Here is a 22,545-nt window from a genome sequence, read left to right as displayed (position 1 = left end):
GCTCTCCGGTGACAGCCTGGAGCTCGTGGTCAGATTTGGCTCTCTCACTCCCAAATATTTGATTTTGCAAAAGAGACACACCTTTTTGCAGGAGCGAAGACACTGACCAGATTGCAAGCGGTAGGTTATGACATTCAGCATGTTTACGCAGCAGAATTTCTGAGAGATGCACAGAGGTGGGGAGGGGTGGTGTTCGGGCTGGCTGATTTATCTGCAATAGGGAATGTTTTATTTTAATTGTCAGTTAAAAGAAGAGTTGCTGCCTAGGCTGAGGTATCAGTTAAAATTTCTGTGTGCTAAGCTTTTCTATCTGTGTTTGATGTGGTTTCCGTGCGTGTGCGGCTTAGTGCAGCCAGGGAGGGCTCACCTTTAAATAACCTGCAGCTTCCTATTTTCCTGCCCCCACCCCCAGCCCTGTTCCCACCCCTTCTTTCAGCCCTCCCAGAGGTCCCCCCCCCACCCCAGGGGAAATATGGCCTGTCTGTGCCCTGAGTCTTCCGTGCCTGAGTCTGGATTTCTGGCTGGTTTGCTGTAGGTATCTGTGGATGCTTCGCAGTCACCCAGGGCCCAGGCGGACCGACTGTGCAGGAGCTTTGTGCATGGGAATCGGAGACCATGGCAGTGCAGCTGGTGCCCGACTCTGCTCTCAGCCTGCTGATGGTGAGTGCTCGCGAGGAGGTGGGGCCCAGGCAGCGCCCAGCCCCAGCCTCTCCCTCACTGCTCCCTGGGCTGCTGCGGCTGCAGTCGCTGCAGACATGTTAAAAATTGCTCCGCTTTTATCCCACAGGCTCTGAAATGATTTCTTGGGTAAGAGTAACAGCCATGACAAAGCACTTCAGGGAAAACAGCGTTAGATTTGCCATTTTAGAAACTTGTTGCTTAGTGCTATTTTGAGAGATCTGCTTGCAAACAGGTGCTAAGAGCCCTTGGAAAAAGACTCCCACCGACTGCTCCCCCTGGCTCTCTGCATCCTCTCCCCTCTGCCTTTTGCATCTAAATCGAGGTGATCACGTTTGCTTGTTTGTTTGGTTTTCTGATCTTCTCCTGGCAACTGTGGAAATTTCTGCCCACGGGGCATTGAAGTCTCCCACTTTTAGATGCCCACTATCTGCGCAGACTCCCCGAGAGAAACAGCAGGCAGCAGGGAGGTTTGTGTGACCTTCTGGGACACGTGGATGACACTGTGAGGAAGCTCCTCTCTCACAGCCAGGGTGACCCTGGCAGGTCTTGGCCCGGCATCTGCTGGGGCCGTCCACTGGCCTACTTCAGCCTCCCCTGTGACTGCCGCTGCTCGGAGGCGAAGGCGGCCCTGCCAGCACAGTGGAGCAGGCAGGGGCAGTGGCATCATCTGGCTTCAACCCTGTTGCCTGTGACTGCCGTGAGGCTCCCAGTGAGCCTTGGCAGCGGTGCTGGTCCCTCCACCTCAGTAGCCCACATGCCCCAGTGGTATTGCCAGGTGTCGCCCCCTCAGGCTTGGGGCAGGAATGTGGCCTTTACACCGGGCATTTCTGACTGTGAAGGGGGTTGCAGCTTCATGAGGCCCGAGGGGTTCATTAAGGCCGCCGGGAGCCAGGGGGGCGTTGTCCCTGCTTGGCCAGCCAGGTGAAATGCAGAGGGGCAGGTGTCTCGGCTCCTGTTGCCCCAGTGACATTTCGGGTACAGAGACATTTGAAATGCTTGATGTCTCATGGGTCTCTGACTTCTGGTTTCTCGGGGGGCGGAGGATTGGAAAGAATGAAAGTTGTTTTCTGGAGAAATTGCCCTTCTTTACTTGCAAATGCCGCCATTGCTGTCAACATTCGGTCACGTAAGTGGATGGCATAGGCTGTGAGCATTTGTGGTTGTGCATGTACTGAGGGCAGTGTCGGGGGGTGGGCAGGAGCAACCTGGGAAACCGGGACTCTGGGCTATGTGCAGAGAGGTCGGGGTTCATATTCTGCACATGGAGGTATGCTGTGCACATTACCCAGTTTGCGTTAACAGTAACACATTCTGCATTATGTTAACATGGAGAGGAAGCACTTTCTTGAAAAATAATTCCAGGGGTCACTAGGCCGGCTTGTCTACAGATTTCTGCTCTGAATTCTTTCCAGTTCTTCTGAGCATATGGGTGTGTGTCTGTTTTACTCAGGGCCCTACAGGTAAATCCTGGTGCTAAAACAGAATGCAACTCATCATCTGTGCCCAGCTGCACCTCCCTCCCACACCCTCTTCCCCCCCCATCTCTCTCTCTCTGTCTCCCCCCACTCCCACTATTCCTGGGTTCCCAGATATTATGGGTGCTCTCCTGGAGGCCTCTACAGCCCAGGCTTTATCCTCCAATTTTTAGAGGACTCTGCCCTCACATCTCTCCGTAGCACTCACCTCCTGCCTGGATTAAAGGATTGTGTGCTCGTCTTTCAGAAGCCAGGGAAATAGCTCTTGACACCATGATGGACCATTAGATTAGAGGACCCTGGAGCACAGTGTGTAATGGGAGTCAATGAATGTTTTCTGGTTCATGTTTGGTTCAGTGGAATTTTCCCCTATGGACTTTGTTGCTTTTTTCATTTTTTTAAAGTGTAAACCCCAAAGTAATAGCTTCTCTGACCTATTGCATGATGAGTTTCAAAATTTATAAGCAAGTCGGGGAAGGAAGGAAGAAAAGAGGCCGTTTAGCAGGGTTGCTTTGGCTGTGAGTTGAGAAGGGAAGCTATAGACATTATTATTTATCAGCTCATCAATCAGCCACTCTGCTCAGGGTTATGGAGTCCCTCCTGTGCCTCAGCAGAACAGGAGCTCCCCAACACCTCGCCTGGGGAAGTCTGTATCAGATTGCCGGACTGGGGTTCTGGTTATCAGGCTCAGGGAAGGGGGAGAGCACTTGACTGCACCCCTTGCTTTTGGATAAAGAGGCAGCTAGTGGTTATATTCAGTTCAGACGCTGTATGATTTAAGGCAGAACATGTTTGTTTGATCCTGACTGTGCCGACAGTCTGGCGTGGGAAGCCCCGTGCCCTGCTCCCACTGATGCCACTCACTGGGCGATCCTGGGCGTCATGTCCCCTCTCTGTGCTGAGTCATGTTTACTAGCAGGGGTTGTGTTTACCTCACAAGTCCCTGTCAGTGCTGTTAATCACAATTTTAGAGCTCTGGGAATGGGGTCTGGGATAGAACTCCTAGAGGGGCGACTGTGCCTTAGCCGCCTCAAACCTGCTTTCCAGCCCAGAGCATGGACAGCTTGCTTGTTGCTAACATCTATTCTCAACCACATGACTTTTGTGTCACGGCCAGTGTGTCTCAAACTACTTTCTGGAATGGCTGGGCATTTGGCTTATTCTCCCTCCGCTGTCCGGAGCCCTGCCTCATAGGTGCTTGTTTTTTTCTGCTGCACAGGATGACCATAGAAAAGAACCTATGGTCTTTGCAAGCTGGTACTGGATCTGGGCCTCTGGGCAGGTGCTCAGCTGTCTGTCACTGCGTATGTTTGTATTATGTGGTGATGGCATTGGAGGGTTTACTGTTGTGCTTGTGTGGGGCAGGGGTGGTGGAGCAGAAGGTGGTGTGTGTCCATGTGAGATGGAGTCCTTCAAACAGCCGAAGAAGGCACTTGGAGAGAGGACCTGCTCTTGGGTAGAGACTGTCTCAGGCTGTGGTAAGGCCTGTTTCCCCATCTTTGCAGAACATCTTGGTGAGCAAGAAAAGATGCTGCTGTGTTCACCACTCTGTTGGGAGCCTTCAGCTTGACGTCTTTGATTATAGAGTGTGAAGTGCTTGACTCTGTGGCTTGTGCTGAAGTCACATGAGTCTGGGGAACCCTGCAAAGGCGAGGACACACGAGAGCCAGGAGTCCTCCAACACTCTGTTCGTGACAGGCCGAGGAGCATGACCAGTGGGCTACGGTGTTAATGTCACCATTAAATATGTTAGCCAGCTAGGTAATAATGCTGCTATGATTTTATGCAAGGTATTTTTACATAATCGTCTCATTTAATCCTATTTTTACAGCAAAAATATTTGATAATTGATAAGTATCAATTATCAAATATTTAGTATATAAAATACAAATATTTGATAATAGGACTCTGCCAATGGCCATATAAATGACACTGGTGGGGCCAAGTCTTAAAATTGAGCCCCTTGAACTCTTAAGTCATTGCTTCCTCTGACTCCATATCAAAGCTTGAGGACCTTCTAACATTGGATCACCCCCTCCTGGTGCCTCAATTATGAGCCAGTAAGCCTGTCTGACATGACTAAGTGGGCAATTTTACCGTTCTTTCCGTGGGAAAATGTAAAATTTCAAAGCATCTGGCTTGAATCTAACAGGTTTACCTCGAACAAGAAGAAATATTTTTATACCTGTAAGAGACTTGTCATGTTTTCAATGTCCACTGTTTGTCTCTGAAGAAATTTCCAATAGTCCTATTTAACAATCCAAAAAATCAGATTGAAGACTAATTTATAATTCATAAAAAGTAGTGGGTGATTATTCTAAAAAGAGGAAAGTTCTGAATTAGTTTACCTTGATGGTTCTTCCCATTCCAAAAATTTAATTCAGATTCCTGAGTTTCTCTTGAAGAGATTTGCTCCCTGGCCTATTTTGATTAAGTTCAATCAATAACCTACTGTCCTATAACTATCTTTTCCACTTCCTTATAGTGTCTTTCCTCTGTCATTTTCCTTAGTTGACATTTTCCTTCTTAATTAACCTACATCTATTGGCTGAGCATATACTCTGCATGAAAAGAATACAAGACTGCCACTGAGTACAGCGCATGTGCAATCTAATGGGGAGGCAGCCAGAGATGCGCAGGAGGAGCACTGCAGAGGACAACTGCAGAAAGCCTCCTGGGCCTTAACGAGGTGCAGCATAAAGGAGTCCTGGGGTACTCGGAGTTCAAAAGCTCTAGGATGCCCTGCTGTCAGATTGGAAGAACTGGTCTTCACTTGAGGTAATTTGGTGAGGAAGGGATGAGTTAAAAAAGCTGATTTGAGGTGAGGAAAGTGATTGAATTATGACACTGGAGCATAGATTATGTTTGAAAGATGAAAAATAGGCTGGTTTGGACAGAATTTCTATAGGTGATGAAAGGCCAGAAAAGCAGGTGGCAGGCGTGATGGAGGTCCTCTGCTCTTATTATCCCTAGTTTCCTCTCAGTTTGAACTATTTCTAGCCTGTAGTCATAGTTTCTAAAAAGACCATAAATGTTCTCCTGCTCCTAATTGGCAAAAGGTATAGAATAAAAATGTGCTTTGTCTTGAGGAAAATCCCTCTTGCACAAATTACAAGCCTTATGTTTTACAAAGTGTTTTTTTTGCATCTGAAGGTGTTCTTCCTTTCTATTACATGATGAAACTCAGATGCAGAGTAGTTAAATGGCTAATTTGTGATGAAATTGAGATATTACCCATATTTCTGTTATGGTTAGCTCATAAGATTGAATATATGATATTTACATCTGTTATGACATTTAGAGACTATCAGTGTGGGAGCACAGGGTGTTGTCTGTTGAAGCACTTTGCACCTCATGGGACCATGTGAGCATGGACTGGGGTGGACCTGGAAGTTCTGGTCTATGGGACTGGTTCTCAGGGTCATTTATCCTCTGGTTTATTTACAGTAGGATAATTGTGACATCTAAATCAGTAGTTAAAATCCTTAATTTATGCACCTTTTAAGGTATTCTTTCTGAATTGATGTATCTGACAGCTTGATATTAATAATTTTGTGATTAGTGTTTAGTTTGCAAATGTATCAGTCACAGAGGGTGAAATGTGTAGTCAGTGACAGTCAAATTGTTTTCTTAGGTCAGTTTTAGTAAAATATGTATCTATTTTATGTCAAATCTGTCTCCATGGTTGAAGTGACAGAAACCTATTCAAGCTGTCACGAGCAAAGAGGGACATGCATTGACTAAGGGAAGGCCAAGGACTGCAGTGGCTTCAGGAAAAGCTGGATCAAGGTCCTGATAGCATCATTCTGTGCCTCTCCTGGTGTGTTGAGTCTACTTTGTGCTGTGTTGACTTTCGGTGCTGACAGATCTTCCCCCAGCAGCTTGGGCTTACTTGGTGGTAGAGTTAGCAGCCTGAGACATGGGACTTTCCTCCCTGGTTGTGTCTTCTGTCTGTTTGACCACATTGGATAATAGGCTTGGTCTGGGCCAACCACTGGACCTCTGACCCGGTGGTTCCCTTCTGGGTTTAGCTCTGGGGCTGGTAATTCCACCTGAATAATATGAGTTGGAAAGTGTCAGTGGCTAAAGGAAAAGAACTCTTTTACCAGAAGGGAAGAAAGGACATTAACAACGTGAAAACAGTAGATGTTTATTACAGTGTTCTTGGTAGCCCATATACCATGGTAGGAGGTCTTAACAAATCTAGTTCAGGGGAGAAACCATCAGTAAACCCTCAATCATAGTTTCATTTTCCCTTTTGATTTCCCAAGGTCAATATAAGTGGAAAAGCCAATCATCTAGATAGCTTTGTCTAGATAGCTTAAGCTAGGTGAACAAGTCTCACCATTTGTAAAGCAGAAGAATAACATCTACTGTCCAGGATTTGGGGTAACCAGTGAGATATGCATGTAGAGTACTTTCCACTCTTCCTTCTCTGGTGCATGGAGTTAGGAGTTGCTGGCTTCATCTTAAAATGGAACACTCACCCACCTGAATTCATTTCATTGGATTCCTGAATGAGTGGAGTCAACTTAAAAGAAAAAAAAAAGCATAGTTCTCTTCCCTATCTCCATATCTGGACAATCAGTGACCACCTTTGGCCAGCCAGCCAATTGTTTTATAAAAACAGATGCTCCCAGGATTAGGTGAACCATTCCAGGAGTACATTTAAATTTGCTTTCCTGTCTTGAATAACTAATAAAATTTTCTTATTCTCTGAGGGGCAATGACTAAAATATGGGCTGCAATATGTTCTCTCTGGCAAATGCAAAATGCATCGCATCCAGACCTGCTACACATGATTGGGCGACTATTAGTGCATCTCTGTTAAAAATTAATTGTAAGGCTGCTTAGCAAAATTCAATAGTGGTGTGGAAAGCATATGCTACTAGTGCAGGTAGCGCTTATCATTAAATCCTGTGCCAAACTGTGAAGTCTAATGGAACATATGGTAGTTAGCATGGTCGTAATCAAAGGTCCTGGAAACATGCTTGACTAAGACCATGTGGCACATAGCGTGTGAGGAGCCTGAATTCCAATGTCAAAGTCACATTGGCCTGCAATTCATGTTGCATAGTAATGAGTGCATTTATAACCCTGGATATTGAAATCTTGGTTTCACAGTTTAGACCTGAAGAAGCAATTTCCTGAGCTATAGATTTCATTCTTCCCGAGCCAAGTCAGCCACACCCACAGTTTGACTGACTTCTGTGTGAGACTCATCATGTCTTTGGCTCAAGCCTTGCCCCAAGTGCCTGATGACTTCCTACCTAAATACTCATCAGATTCATTATCTTGATTGCCCCACATGACCTTCAAACTCAATCCCCGAAGAGGAATTAGGATCTTCTAGGGTTTGCATGTCTTACCTTTATTGGTGGTAGCTCCGTTTTCCCTGTTACCCCGCATAGCCTCATTGACTGCTGCCTCTTCCTCATCCATTTTGCTCAGTTACCAACAGATCCTGCTGATTCTGCTTCCTCCATCTCTCTGCAGCCTGGTCTCCCCTTCCTTGCTTCCATTCACAGCTGGGCTCTCTACAGCTGGTCCTGCAGCTTCTAGTTTCTTTTCACTGTCTGTCCCCTGTATGTTTTTCAGAGTGAGAGTTATAAAATCAAAGTGTGATGTCTCTCAGTAGGTTCCTCTGCTAACAGGATCTGGGATGAAGCTTGAGCTTTTTGATATCCCCCCGAGTCACTTCAGGATCTGGCCTCTGCCTGCCTGTTCAGGTGCTTGCTACTGCTCCTCCAGACTCAACTCTGACAGTTGTATTTCTCTGTCCCAACAAACACCCTGTTGGCTCTGCTCACATTCTTTGGGAAATGCTCTAACCACTACCTGTGTCACCATCCTTTCCACCTTCTTCATTTTTCCTTTATTTTGTAATTTTTCTCACCTCACTTATTGGCATTTGATTTTTGTATCTGTTTTCCCTCATAGAATGTGAGCACATAAAATATAGAGAGCATTTCCCATTATTTATTAAACAAATATTTACTGAGCAACCACCTACCAGTCACTGTTTCAATATGAGGGATGCTGTGAACAAGACAGATGAAGCATTGGCTCCCTTGAGCTCACATTCTCTGGAGGAGAGATAAAAATTAAATACATGGAAAATAAATAGACATATCAGAGGGCCCTGTAATTAATTAAAAGTGGGGGTGGGAATCCTGGTGGACAGCTATAGGGTAGGTAATCAAAGAAATTTCTCTGAGGACATGGCATTCAAATGGCAAGAAGAAAACAATGGTAAAAAGCTATGAGTGAGAGGTTCCAACCAGGGTGAAGACTGTAAGATCACACAGAGTTTAGCAGCTCCAGTGCCTTCTATTGCGATCAGTGTATTCGGTAAATTAAAATGTTGACTTATCACTTCTGGCAGTTTGGTACTGAATTGAGCTCTAGGAGGAATTTGGGGGGGGGAGGGAGGGAGAGAGAGAGAGAGAGAGAGAGAGAGAGAGATGAAGACATCTAACATTATTCTGTGAGCAATATATAATACATACTGTGGAGTATGTGAACTTACTCATCTTAGACTGGCAGTTTGCATAATTTGATCGACAAGTCCCTTTTCCTTCTACTCCCAAGTCCTCGGTAACTTCCATTCTATTGTTTCTACAAGTTGGACCCTTTTAGATTAGACATATAAGTTACATCATATGGTAGTTATCTTTCCTGTCTGATTTATTTCACTGAGCACCACAATGGCCCCAAGATCCATCCACCTGTTGCAAATGGCAAACTGTCCTTCTTTCTTGTGCTGAGTAATACTCCATCATGTATACATATCACACCTTTACTTACCCACCTGTTGGTGGACAGTCAGTTGTTTCCACATTTTGACTTCTGTAATTAATGCAACAATGAACTTGGGATGCAGGCCCGGCTTTCACTTACTTTAGTTATATTTTCAGAAAAGGGGTTAGTATACCTTTATTTTTCATGGGAGATGGAGTGAAGGGAGTGGTGATGAGGGAGACTCAGGAGTAAATGGTCAACAGTAGCAATGAGATGAAGGCAAAGACAGGGGTGTGAAGGGAGGGGTTGGTGGAAGGAACATGGGACTGAATGAAGAAGATTTGCATTGGGGGAGAAGGGAAGTGGGCTAAGCACAGATGCAGGAGGATGCTGCAAATGCTTCTCAAGGATCTGGCTCGGAGCCACAGGCACTTAGGAGCTTCTGAGTTCATGGATGGGGACTGGCCTAATGGGTGTGGAGGTTGGGAAGTTTAATCTGCTGACCGTAGGCGGGGTGCTCTGGGGTGGAAGGGAGAATGCCAATTTAGAGTCAACCGTACAAGTCCAGGTGGGACGTGAAGAGACAGCCTGTGGTGGCTGTAAGGAAAGAGGATGAGTTTGAGGAATATTCTGAACTCATCCAGCCAGTATGGTGGATGGATAATAGTGGACCAGACACATATCAGAGTCACCAGGACTTGAGTGTTGGCTATAGGAGCAGCCTGGAGGGGTGACAACTAGGAATATCTTTGAGGTGGGAAATAGAATATGAAGAAGAGGCTGCAATTAACTTAGGTGTTGAGCCATAATGGGATTTCCTAGCAGAGATGGCCAATGGGTGGAAAGTTGGAGATGCTAGTCACTTTAGTCCAGTGATTGGATTTGAAGGAACAGGTCTGGTAGTAAGATAAGGAGCACAGAAATCCTGGAAAAGACTGTACAGGGAAAAGAGCCTGTGAAGGAAGCATTCGAATAGCAGGGTTACAAAAAGTTTTATCACTTTGTGACACAGGACCACATCTGTACTGGGTCCATGTTTCCTTGACTTGTAATTTTCTATTCAATATATCATGTGGCTTCATTAAAGCAGCCTGAGAGCTTTGTTTTGCCAGATGAAGGTTCATTGCAGTTCCATCAGATCACAACTGCAGATTTCTGTCAGGTACAGCTGAGCTAGGACATACCTATGCATCTTATCCCCAACTTCACAAAGTGGATAGGTGGCACTGGTTCCTTTGGGGCTGGGGCTGCAGCCATGAGTATGTTCAGCCTTCAAAAGATGCTGGTCTCTAGTGTCTTCCACTTTTGTGGAAAGAAGGTCTGGTTGGACTCCAGTGAGACAGTGGGCTCACCAATGTTAGCAGATAAAGAAGCTGATCAGAGCTGGACTGACCATCCAGAGGCTTGTGTCTGTTTATTCCAGACTAGATGCCAGAAAAACACCTTGGCTCTCTAGAAGGGCAGGTGTGTGGGTAGAGGCAAGCAAAAGAGTACTGCCAACATTGCAGTACCTGGGTTGTTAACCCAGATGAGGAGGATGAAGATTCTATACCTGTTGCTCAGAAGATCCTGTGACTCTAAGACTGAGCACCTCAGGCATCACAGCCTGCACCTGAGAGTGAAAAGGGGGAACATCTTCAAAACCAAGCAGATCCTCAGGGAACACATTTATAAGCTAAAGATAGGCAAGACTTGAAAGAAGCTCCTTGCTGACTAGGCTGAGGTCCCCAGGTCTGAGACCAAAGAACACACAAAACCTGTGTGAGGAGCAGCCCCAGGTCATGAAGGAGGAGAGGAGATCGTTGAGATGCTGTCCAAGGAGAAGGAGTCACAGAGATAAAACTTCCACCTCTTGTCCATACATTTGGCCATGGCATAAAACAAGATATTATCTGCCTAAAATATAATATATACTCACACATATATGTATGTGTGCCTGTCTGTCTGTCTGTCTTTCTAACTATCGATCCACCCACCCACCCATCTACTTATCATGTGTGTGTATTCAGAGGCTACTGCTACATGTGGCCTCTCCATACTTTGTGACTTAAAGTAACCATTCTATTTTGTTCACCAACTCTGTGGGGCCGGAGTTTTAATAGTTTACCGTGAAAAGCGCTTGCCTCTGTTAATATCTGGATCCTCAGCTGAGAAGAGTTGAAGTCTGGTTGGCTCAGTACCTGGAGTTTGGAATCTTCTGGAGGTATCTCAGCTCTGTGTCTGGTGGTAGATATTACAGTCAGCAGGACCACAGTTGGTTCTGTTGACCACAGCACTTACCTATAGGCATCTCTTCATGTGGCCTGGATTCCTTACTTGCTGGCTTCTTCAAGGTAGTGGGGCTGCTTATTTGGTTCTCAGGGTCCAAATCAAGTATCTGAGCAAACAAGGCAGAGCTGCACGACCTTGGTGACCTAGCCTCAGGAATCACACAGACGTCCTTCTGCTGCGCTGTCTTGACTATAAGTCACTATAAGTTCTATGCAAAGGGAGACACTATCTACCCCACCTCTTGATGCAGAGGCATCAACATATTTTTCAACATGTTTGGAACCAACACAATGTGTGTTCATTCTATGTCACTTAATGTCATGACCCTTGAGGATCCTTTCAATTACTTACAACGTATCTGTAGGGCTTTGCTCAGAGGAAGCATTCTCTAAACATCGACTGACCTGATGAATGATCAGTTAATATCAGAAGGAGCATCGGTTGCCTACTAACCGAGTGTCTTTGAACATTGCCATCCAAGCTCTAAACACAAGGGAGTAAGATGTGTTTGGTGCATCTTTGTTATGCTTTGGGATGTATGGATCATGAAGAAGGGCCCGGACTGCCTGCTCTGTGACTTCTAAAGGCTCATTTTAGTTTCCACTGGTGATTGGGACCTCGTAAAGCAATCGTGTTGCTTCCTTTACAGGCTTGGTTCTTAGACTAATAACTTGTTTTGTGTCTTTATTACCCATGTGTCAAAGTACAAGAAGGGACGTAGCTTGGTATTAGGACTGAAATGTTTTTTTCCTCATAAGGGGTGTGAGCATAATTGAGCTGTAATGAACATGGCTGAGGTCATTTCCCAGGGATTAACGACAGGGAAAGTGTGTTCATGGCCTGAGGCTTAGTCTTCAGTCATTAACCTAGTTGGTCATTAATATTGTCCAGGAATGCTTTATGTTAGGCCATTACGACTACTGCCATATGCTGCTGCAACTGGGAAACATGATCATTACCTGTATCAACAACTATTTGTTTCCTTTCCATTCCCGACAATTAGAGGAGCGCAGCCTTTCAAATACCCACTCCGAAGTCATGAAGTCCTGAGGGCAGGGGAAATTGGAGGCTTCCCTCCCCTCCCCTTCTCTACTACTCCCCTTCCCTTTTCAAAAACATTAATAGAGGGTTGCAATCAGAAAGACAGTGTGGTTAGCACTGAGGCTCCATGGATGTATGTGTAAATACCACCTGGTCCCTGCCTGCAAGAAGTTTAAATTTTTGTTGGGAAGGCTACTAAACAAACGGTTACAACATAGCGAGATAAAGGTTATGGCAAAGGAAGCAGCGAAGTGCTTCTGACATGGCCTGCAGAGCAGGAACCTTGAAATGGCGCCGTGGTTTCAGCCAGAATTCTGTGAGAGTGACCTCGGTGAAAGAGCTGCTAGTGCCAAATCTGAACCATTTGCTGTCTGATGTGACTGCTGACAATGGTCTTTGAGCCACCAGCCAGGCCACAAATGAAAGGATGGTGGTTACGTAATAGTTAGGATCTGGTGAACAGACAGAAGGACGAAGGGAAGGAGGGAGTGTGGGAGGAAAGGAAAGGGAAGGGAAAAGGAAAGAGGGAAAAACGCTCATTATGTCTTATTAATAAGTATGATAATTCACTTTTGATTATGTGAGCAAATAAGCGATCTGGAGAAGATTTCTTTGCAACTCTTGGTGAATATTTAGCTACTTGAATCTTGGGTCCACATCCTTTTAACCTAGGTACTATTTTCTTTTTAATTAAATTTTGGATAGTTTCAACTATTTTGGTGCTAGTTTTTAAAAATAAAATATTTTTACTTGGTTAAAGCTATATACTGAGCACGTATCTACACTTACACATAAAGGTGTATTCATTGAAAATATTTGCCTGCTACCCCAGGTTTGCTTTTTTTTTTTTTTAAAGATTTATTTATTTATGCATACAGAACTGGGGTACAGGCCAGAGGTGGGGGGTGGTGAGAGGATTCACCAGAGACAGAGTGGGGAGCAGAACAGGCTGACTGATGAAATGCATTGCTGAGGGGAGCAAAGGGTGCATCAGGAGAGGTCTGTCGCACCGTGTGGATCAGCTCTCTGGCCAGGGATCAAATTCGTGCTGCAGTGGCTTTAGTTTCTTAGTGCTGTGCTTTTATCTGTTGCACCACCAGGGAGGGCCTACCCCATGCTCTTGGTCCTTTATATTTTTGTGTTATCTTCTAGAAATTTGCTATACACAAGTGCACCTCCATGTTTCCATGTCAGTTTCCATAGTGATACCTCATTTTAAAAAAGGATCATATATCGGGCCCTCCCTGGTGGTGCAATGGGTTAGGATGCAGCACTGCAAGCTGGCCTCAGCCGCCTCAGTGCAAGTTCGATCCCTGCCCCAGAGGTGACCCACATGGTGTGGCAGACCTCCCCTGACCCGCCCGCTGCTCCCCTCAGCAGTGTACTTCGATGACCTGACTGTTCTGCTCCCCACTGTGTCTCTGGTGAAGTCTCTCACTGCCCCTGCACCTCTGACTTGTATCCCAGTTCTGTATGAATAAATAAATCTTAAAAAAAATCGTATAATATTATACTGTATGAATGATTCATAATTTAATTAATCCTTTTATTTGATGGACAGTAGGTTATTTTCAATATTTCGAAATTACAAACATCCTGCATCAAACACTTCTGTGTATATATCTAGCTGGCTTGTGTATACCATAGAATATATTCCTAGATATGGAATGTTGAGTCAGTATATTCTTTAAATTTTTTATATATATGTCATATTAATATCTCCAAAAAGTCATCAGGCACGTTCATTTTTTTTTTTAATTTCTACTTTTGAACCTTGAGGACTATAAGAACCATTCTTATTTGCTGATAGGGAATAGAGGGACTATAGAAAGTGTGAACTATTCTCCAAAGAGTATTTAGATTCTTACTGTATAAACAATTACAGCATTAAATGTCTGCAAAATTCAAGTGGCAAATGAGCAGTGAATATCAATTACACATCTGCTGCCTCTCAAAGGCAGATGGCCTTTTAATTTTATATCCCAAGAATTATATCCAATTTTTGTTCCCTTCTTCAGATCACCCCCTTTTTTAATTTCTACTTTGAGAAATAGTTTCTTGTACTTTTCATATATCAAATTAATTTTAACAGAAAGCATAAAGACATTCTCTTACACAGTTTACTGAGCACATAACTGGGGTTGGGATTTAACCCATCTATATAGAAGGTCCTGGTTAATATGGAGAAGTGCCATGTGAGAAAAGTTGTAAGATATGACCCCTACCATCAGTGACCTTGCAGTGGGTTGAGAAATCAACATATGCAGTTTAAATGGTTAAGGTCAAATAAAAAGGGATAATTAAGTACTAAATTGCATAATTTAGCTATTCCCTTTGGAAATACAAAGAAGGAAGAGGTTGCTTTGTGTAGAAGCATTCAGAGATTCTGGAAGATAGCTGGGTGTTGGCTCGGTTTTGTGGGGCAGGGAGGTGTTCTGGGGAAGCACTGGGGAGCTGCAGAGTGGTCCTGTGGGGCCAGAATGGCTCGTATCCTCACACTCAGCAACTGACTTTGGAGTGGCCAGTGCTTAGTATCCCACAGGAAACATGCCATCTTTCTTAAGTTCCAAAACTTTGTGACTTTAGTTAGCCTTTAGATATTGAGACAGTGTTTTCCAAGACCTAGACCGTGTTCAAGAAACACTTCTTCCTGAAAGGCAAGTATGGATGATTTCTCTCATATACTGAATATAAATAACTAAGCTAACAAATCACAAGAAAAACAACTCTTAGATCTTATGAATGATAAATTGGTTACCAGCAGTGGTGGGGGAGAGAGGTGGGAAGGAAGAGTCAGAGGGCATGAAATGACAGTGACCAGGGCACAAATGTTGGAGGGAGATGAGGTGAAGCTTATTTGCACATAGACGTGACAATGCACCCCAGAATTGATATAGCTTGGCAAATCTATACAATTTTATTTTTTAAAAAGATTTATTTATTTATTCATACAGAACTGGGATACAGGCCAGAGATGCAGAGGGTGAGAGGATTCACCAGTGACAGAGTGGGGAGCAGAACAGGCAGATCGACGAAGTACACTGCTGAGGGGAGCAGCTGGCGGGTCAGGAGAGGTCTGCCGCACCATGGGGGTCTCCTCCGGGGCAGGCGAGAATCGAACTCATGTGGTAGTGGCTTAAGCTTCTTAGTGCTGTGCTTTAACCCGCTGCGCCACCAGGGAGGGCCCTACAATTTTATTTTATTTTTGTTTTTTTTTAAAGATTTATTTATTTATTCATACAGAACTGGGGTACAGGCCAGAGATGCGGAGGGTGAGAGGATTCACCAGAGACAGAGTGGGGAGCAGAACAGGCAGATTGACGAAGTACACTGCTGAGGGGAGCAGTGGGCAGGTCAGGAGAGGTCTGCCTCGCCATGTGGATCTCCTCCGGGGCAGGTGGGGATTGAACTCATGCGGAGTTGGTTTAAGCTTCTTAGTACAGTGCTTTAGCCCGCTGTGCCACCAGGGAGGGCCTACAATTTTATTTTTTAAAAATTTATTTTTTCAACTGAAGACTTGAGATAATGGTAGGAGGAGGCAATTGACGTTGGGACACTGGTGGGGGGATTTGCCGCTACATTCCAGGCATATGGCTACCAAGGGTCTGTGCTAGTGGGGTGGAACTGAAGAGCAATATCAGAGCCAGAAGTCACTGGCATCTGATTAACCCACAGAAGTCATAAAAAGTAGGTGACTCTATTAATCAATCCAGTAAGCATTACTTGTAAGCCTTCTCTGTTCACACCCCCTGCTAAATGTTGGAGGGAAGTAAAAAACTAACCTCAAGAACTACTTTATTCGAGCAGGCTGAGTGCAAGGGAAAGAAAGAACAAAGTCAAATAAAGCAAGAACCTAAAAGAGTTACCCGCAAACTGTGGCGGGTGAAAGGAGACACAGATCCCAGCTGGGCAGGGGGACAGGGTGGTGGTGACAGGGAGAGGTGGTGATTCTGAGAGTACATCGAAGCTCAGTTTGTGGAGTGGAAGGAGAATGGATGGGGAAAGGCCATTGCAGAGAGGAGAGCCAGAGCAAAGGGGAGGGTGGCACCCGGGGAGAGAAGTCAGCCCTCCTGGGGTTCAGCTGGGGAAGGCTACGAGGGGTTACGAATCAGGCCTGAGCAGGGTTTCCATTTTGTCTCTGACTCTCAGGCTGAGAAGTTTGTTGTAAATCAGGTTGCAAATGAGGACATGCTGCAGATTGGTAAGCAGAGCATCTCCATACAGATTTGTGTGCTGAGAGAATTCTACTGGGAGGAGGAATGGTGCTAGGCTGATGAGGGGAGAAGAGTCACAAAAAACCTGGGTGGTAAAGGTGTGTCATTTCCACGGGGCCAGTGAAAACCTAGTGGCCGTACACTGTGGCTACCTGAGAGGGTCTAGAACCGCCTTGGAAGTTTGTTTAAAATTCAAATCCAGGAACTTGCTGATTCTGAGTGTGGTGTGGTTCCATAAATGTATTACCATTAAAAACCACTCCATGGGCCCTCCCTGGTGGCGCAGCGGGTTAAAGCAGTGCATTGGGAAACTTAAGCCACTTCCGCATGAGTTCGATTCCCGCCTGCCCCGGAGGCAACCACATGGCAGCAGACCTCTCCTGACCCGCCCGCTGCTCCCCTTAGCAGTGTACTTTGTCCGTCTGCCTGTTCTGCTCCCCACTCTGTCTCTGGTGAATCCTCTCACCCTCTGCATCTCTGGCCTGTACCCCAGCTCTATATGAATAATAATAATAATAATAAAGCAAGGTTTACTTTAAAAGAAAAAACAAACAACAAACAACAAAAAAAAACCCCACTCCAGATGATTTCTGTTGCAGGCGGCTTAGAGTCACACGTGGAGAAATTTTCTGGACCCTAACACATCTCACCTTTATCTGTGAGTTGACTGAATGTAGACTTAGAAAAAGTAGCTTTTCTTTCTTTCTTTTTTTTTTTTTTAAAGGAAGAGGGCGTTGGGAGTAAAGTAAGTAACAGAGAAGAAATAATATTGAATAATTCTTCAGATACCAAAAGTGTGTGCTTGCTGAGTAAATTTTCACAGGCTTCCCAATATTAGCTATGGTCTGTAGAAGATGTCTTTTAGAATGATTGATGTGTGTGTGTAATTTGATATGCCATATTTTCAACTTATGTGAAAACAGCTTATTTGTTTGTTTGTTTGTTTGTTTTTAACTTTTTCAACCCCAACCTGATTTTGTTAGGATCTTATAATCTTGGGGTGGTGAACTTCTGCCTATCTCCACATCAATATATCTAGGCAATGCTTCATTGCAGTGGTGGTGAAAGTCATAAACACACCTCCATCAAGCTTGAACCTTCTCAAGGAGTCCCCTTGTTGTTCAAACTGAAAAGATTTAAAAGAGATAGAGTAGCTACTCAAAAATGAAAGATTTGTGCAAGGAGAGAAAGCCTTTGAATTTAAAAGAGTTTTTTTTTTATATGAAAGTAGAGTTATATTTTTCTCTCAATCTGCTCCTGCATAATTTTATCCTACTTTTCTAATTATGGTAACAGAACAAGAAAAATCCAGACTGCTGTTCACATTCTCACTACTTTCCTCAAGAAAAATAAAAAAATAAATAAGGGATAATGTCTATGCTAGGGAGAGGGACACAAAAATAAGATGTACATTTCCTTTGTCTGAGTTATCTTTGACACATTTTCCCCCCTTTCTCTTCCCAATGCCATGTGAAAGAATGTCACTCAAGACCAATTAAGGGGATTTGGATGAGAAACTTTGAGTTTACAGTGGGTACCAATCAATAGCACAATTTGTCTATCAGTAGACTTTGAAATGCTCTTCGATAATGACTGCATTTAACTGTGGCTCAATGATTAGAAAATGAAATTTACTGAGCAAATAAATCCTCCTTTGTTTGAAAGACAGAGCTTCCTAACACTAAACATCAGCTCTCCCCTTTCTTATGTCCAAGACTGACACGGTAGGGCAAGAAGAAGCTGTGTCTGATGTATCTTAGACCCTGTCCAACACACGTTTACCCACTGACTTTCATCATATACCTCAGAATGAATCTCAGGAAAAGGGGAGTGAGACAGGAATCAAGACCCTAGTAAGGAACTAGAAGTCAGTTGGTTCTAAGATGAAGGTCAGTATCTCTTTCTTTCCCAGATAGTGTGCCCCTAGCTTAAGTTTCCACTATGATTAATTCCCATATTTTCTCTGGAGTTTGGTGTGAAGGAATGTTTGGGATGGCAAAAAGTATTGCTCAATAAACCCATCTAAGGGATTGCCCCAGTATTTTCGTCTCATTGCTGAAAGACTCTTAACAGAATTAGTGGTCTCTGCTGCACAAGTTGTCACTCTGGGAAGGGACTGCTTTTGTTTCTTCCCTTTTGGGTTTCTTCTGCAGTTACCTAACCAGGCATAGCAAGTGAGGTGCTCTTGCACCCTCAGTTGGAGGCACAATGGGCAGGTTTGTAGTTCTGAGGAAGGACTGGAAGCCCATTTGCTCTACAAGATGGATTTCAAGAGCACTTTGTAAATGTCCCTAGTGAGAACCCCAAGCCAGGACAAGTACAACTTGTCCCGTGCTGATGTGTTCCTTTTCACAGCCCGTTTTTGGGGACAGTGATTTCTCACTTCAGGGACATTCTCATTTATGTGTGTATTGTAGCATGGATATTGTAACAAAAGCCAGATTGTGTGGCCTGAACAATATATATCTAGTTCTTATAGTTCTGCAGGCAGGAAGTTCCAGATCAAGTGCTAGTCATTTTGGTTTCCTTGAGGGTGTTGTCTGCTTGCAGATGGATGCTGTGTCCTCACATGGCGACAAGGCAGAGGGCTAGCTGCTGTCTCCTCTCCTTATAAATACACCAGTCCCACTAGATTAGGCCCCACCTTTGTGACCCCATTTTACCTTACACCCACACCAGACCTTTCTTCAGGCATGGTCACATTGAGGGTTACAATTTTAACCTGTAAAATTTGGGGGATACAGTATGTATTGCCTTGTTAACATAGACACTATTGTGTAAGGCCAAGTTCCTTTCAAAGGTTTTTTTCTTTTTCTTTTACTTCTCTGATTCATCCTTGAACTCAAATTAGTAGTTTTATTAATGTGTATTTTGTTTCCAGGGACACATGGATGCAAATGTTTTATCAAAGAGAAAATGTCATAAGTCAGAAACCAAGAATCAAAGAAAATTAATAAACAGGGTTACAAGCTAGTAAGTGTGAATGAATTCAAAAATAGAAAAGAATTTGCCTTTTACCACTGTCACACTTCACATATTTTGTGTTATCCTGGGTTCTACGTTCTTCATAGGAGTCCTATTGAAAGCTAAAACATGCGCCTTGCTAGGCTTATACATTTGTTCAATGTCAGTTCTTCTCTTTTCTTGCCCTCTACTCCCCCCACCTCACCCCCAACCTTCACAGACATTGAAATTGCTTGGGGCTTAGAGTTTCAGATTTATAAACTGAAGTCATTGCTTTTGAATGATGGACAATCATTTTACCTTTTAAATGAAATGAAAAGTGTAACCATTACTCCTTAAGTAGAGAAGACTCGCTAAATGTTTACTGAGTTATCTCCACACTTCCTTTTTGTAACAGGTGCCTCCCCTGTAGGGGCATAGGTTCAAATTGTGGATTTTCATCGAAGTATCAGAGCAAACTCCCTTAACTCTTCTCCATGGAGACATTGAGCAGATGCATACCCACATCTTGCAATTCAGAGTTGCTTGAGGATTGCCACTACCTGAGAAATAATGGCCATAACCTTGAAACCTTGGCTCTGAATTTGTCTCAGTGTGCTACTTTGTGAGCATTAGCTGGTTGCTATTTCTGCCTTGCTTAGTGCAATCTCTGGACTTCCTTTGGGTAAACTTATGTGTCAATGTTGGGAAAAGACAGCTCCCCACTCCTTCCCCTTTTCCATTTTGAACTTAAAAAATGTAATTTTCACTCTCTAACTTTAAAATAGAAATATATTTCTCTTCAGGAAAACCGTTGGCATTTCTCTTACAACAGTGACTTAATGTAGTCTCACTCTCATTAGGAACCAGGTAATTAGGAAGGTACAGTCAGCCACGAAGGGAACCAAGAAAGAGAATGTGTGGCAGGTAGGATTCATGACTATTAAATGCATCGCTTTATTACGAGCATTAAACTTCATGAAGATGATTTGTTGGCATGATGTATGTGGGTTTGCCTATATGTAATATTATTGTACTGTACTGGGTACTCAAGCAACTTTAATAGGGAAGGGTGCAAACTATATCACTTAAATATATAAAGTACTTTGGTATTTTTTCCATCAATTTCCTGTGTACAGTAATACTACCTTGAAGTATTTTATTATTAGAGGTAAGTTATGGGACCCCTTTAGGTGGATGGATATTTTGGGGAAATGTGAATAATAGAACCTGGAAAATAGGTTAGGAAAGCACACTTTCTCCTTACACATTTTCACAGACCTAAATTCTCTCACTTTTTTCACTCCAACGAAGACCAGACATGTGATGTTAACAAGTATTGGTGGCTAAAGAAGTATACTACTGCTTGTATTGATGTAGAATCAATACAGAACAGTCCCTAAGGCAACAATTTTGGAATGGGTTGTTTATTTAGGGCCTGATCCAAGGAAATAATTGTAGAGGAGTGCAGAAATAAGGTAGGAAAGGAAAGAAATCCAGAAAAGCAGGTGTTATGAAATTAATTTCCACTGTCAGCATCTTCAATTCAATGGGGAAATTCTTGGAGACAGAGCAGAGCACACCTCAGAGTTAGCTACACTGGTGAGGCAGCTGGGATACTGACCCACCTGTTCTCCATCTGGCACTGGCTGAAGACTGCTCTGGGGCCATTCACTCTCTGGCACTTCCACCATCACTTTAAAAATGCTCTGTCTGTACTGAAAGAGGGGTCTCCATTGCCAAAGTGAAAAAGCCTCAGGCAGTGGGTAGTGGTGACTGAGGAGGGGTTCTGGCATTACTTGCTGGTCTAGTGCCCACGAAGACATTCTGACTTGGTGGACTGTGCTTTCCCTGAGGCTACAGGAGAGAAATGGCATTTCTTCTTGTTCCAAGGAGTCTTCAGTCTAGCTAGTAACCAAGACCAACACTCAAGAGTAATCATCATCAGATGCTGCCTATAAATGCTGAGAATAAAGAGTATCTATTTTTATTAAAACTACTGTTCTTGACATCACTAATCACTAGGAAAATAGTGGCTAAATACAAACTAAAACCACAATGAGATACGACCTCATACTCATTAGAATGGCTAATAAACATTTTTTTGTTTGTTTTTTAAAAGTCAGAATTGGAATCTGGTCTGATTCTAAAGTCTATGTTCTCAACTATTATGTTGCCTTTGGATAACATAAAGTAAGAAGGTCATGGGTTTTATGTACCACATATGCTGAATGTATTTTTGATAATTCTCTAGAAAATTCACAGAACTGCTGAAAGCTGTTAGACTCACAGTTATGGTTTATTACAGTGAAAGGGCATAGATTAAAACCAGCCAAGGGAAGAAGCATGTTGAAGAGAGTCCAGGAAAGGTATCAAAAAGTATCAAATGTGGAATTTCCACTGTTGTCTTTCTCTGCCCCAGTTTTTAGTAAGATATAATTGACATTAATATTATATTAGCTTAAGGTATACAGTGTTAATTTGATGCAATTATAGATATTAAAAATGGTTACCATCTTAACATTAACTATTATCTCCATCTTACATCCAAACTTAGATTTTTTTGTGTGATAAGAACATTTAAGATTTGTTACCTAAGCACCATTCAAGTCCTTGATGCAATGTTTTATTAACTGTTATGTACATTAGATCTCCCAAATGTGTTCATCTTCTAGCTAGAAGTTTGCATTTTTGGACCATCATCTCTCCACTCTCTGTACCCACCCCCAGCCTATTTTCCTGGTCAGCACCATTCTACCCTCTGTTTCTCTGAGTTTGGCTTTTATTATTATTTTTTGATTCCACAAGTAAATGATATCTACAGTATTTGCTTTCTGTCATTTATTTCACTTAGCATGATATCCTCAAGATTCATCTAAGTTGTCACAAATGGCACAATTTTCCTCCTTATGGCTGAATAATGTTCAAATACAAACACACACACACACACACACACACACACACACACCTCACATCCTCTCTACCCGTTCTCCTGCTCAGAGACCCTTAGGTTGTTTCTATGTCTTGGCCTTTATGAATAATGCTGTAATGAACATGGGTTGCAGATGTCTTTATGAAATGCTGACTTCCTTTAGGTGAGGTAGCTTCCTTTAGGTGAGGTCACGACAGTGCTACTTACCCATTATTGATATTTGACAATATGCACAGAACATTGTCAA

At 43.5% G+C, this 22,545-nt stretch overlaps 1 pseudogene; it reads left to right on the top strand.

Moving 5' to 3' along the window:
- The first annotated feature begins 10,149 nt into the window (after positions 1–10,149).
- On the top strand, positions 10,150–10,662 carry LOC101632150 (annotated as a pseudogene).
- Positions 10,663–22,545: the final 11,883 nt, after the last annotated feature.

This window comes from Condylura cristata, unplaced genomic scaffold, assembly GCF_000260355.1.
Source record: "Condylura cristata isolate star-nosed mole 26May11 unplaced genomic scaffold, ConCri1.0 scaffold00030, whole genome shotgun sequence".
NCBI classification, from domain to species: domain Eukaryota; kingdom Metazoa; phylum Chordata; class Mammalia; order Eulipotyphla; family Talpidae; genus Condylura; species Condylura cristata.
Note: the sequence above shows the minus strand (reverse complement) of the source record. Positions and strands in the feature narration are given on the sequence as shown.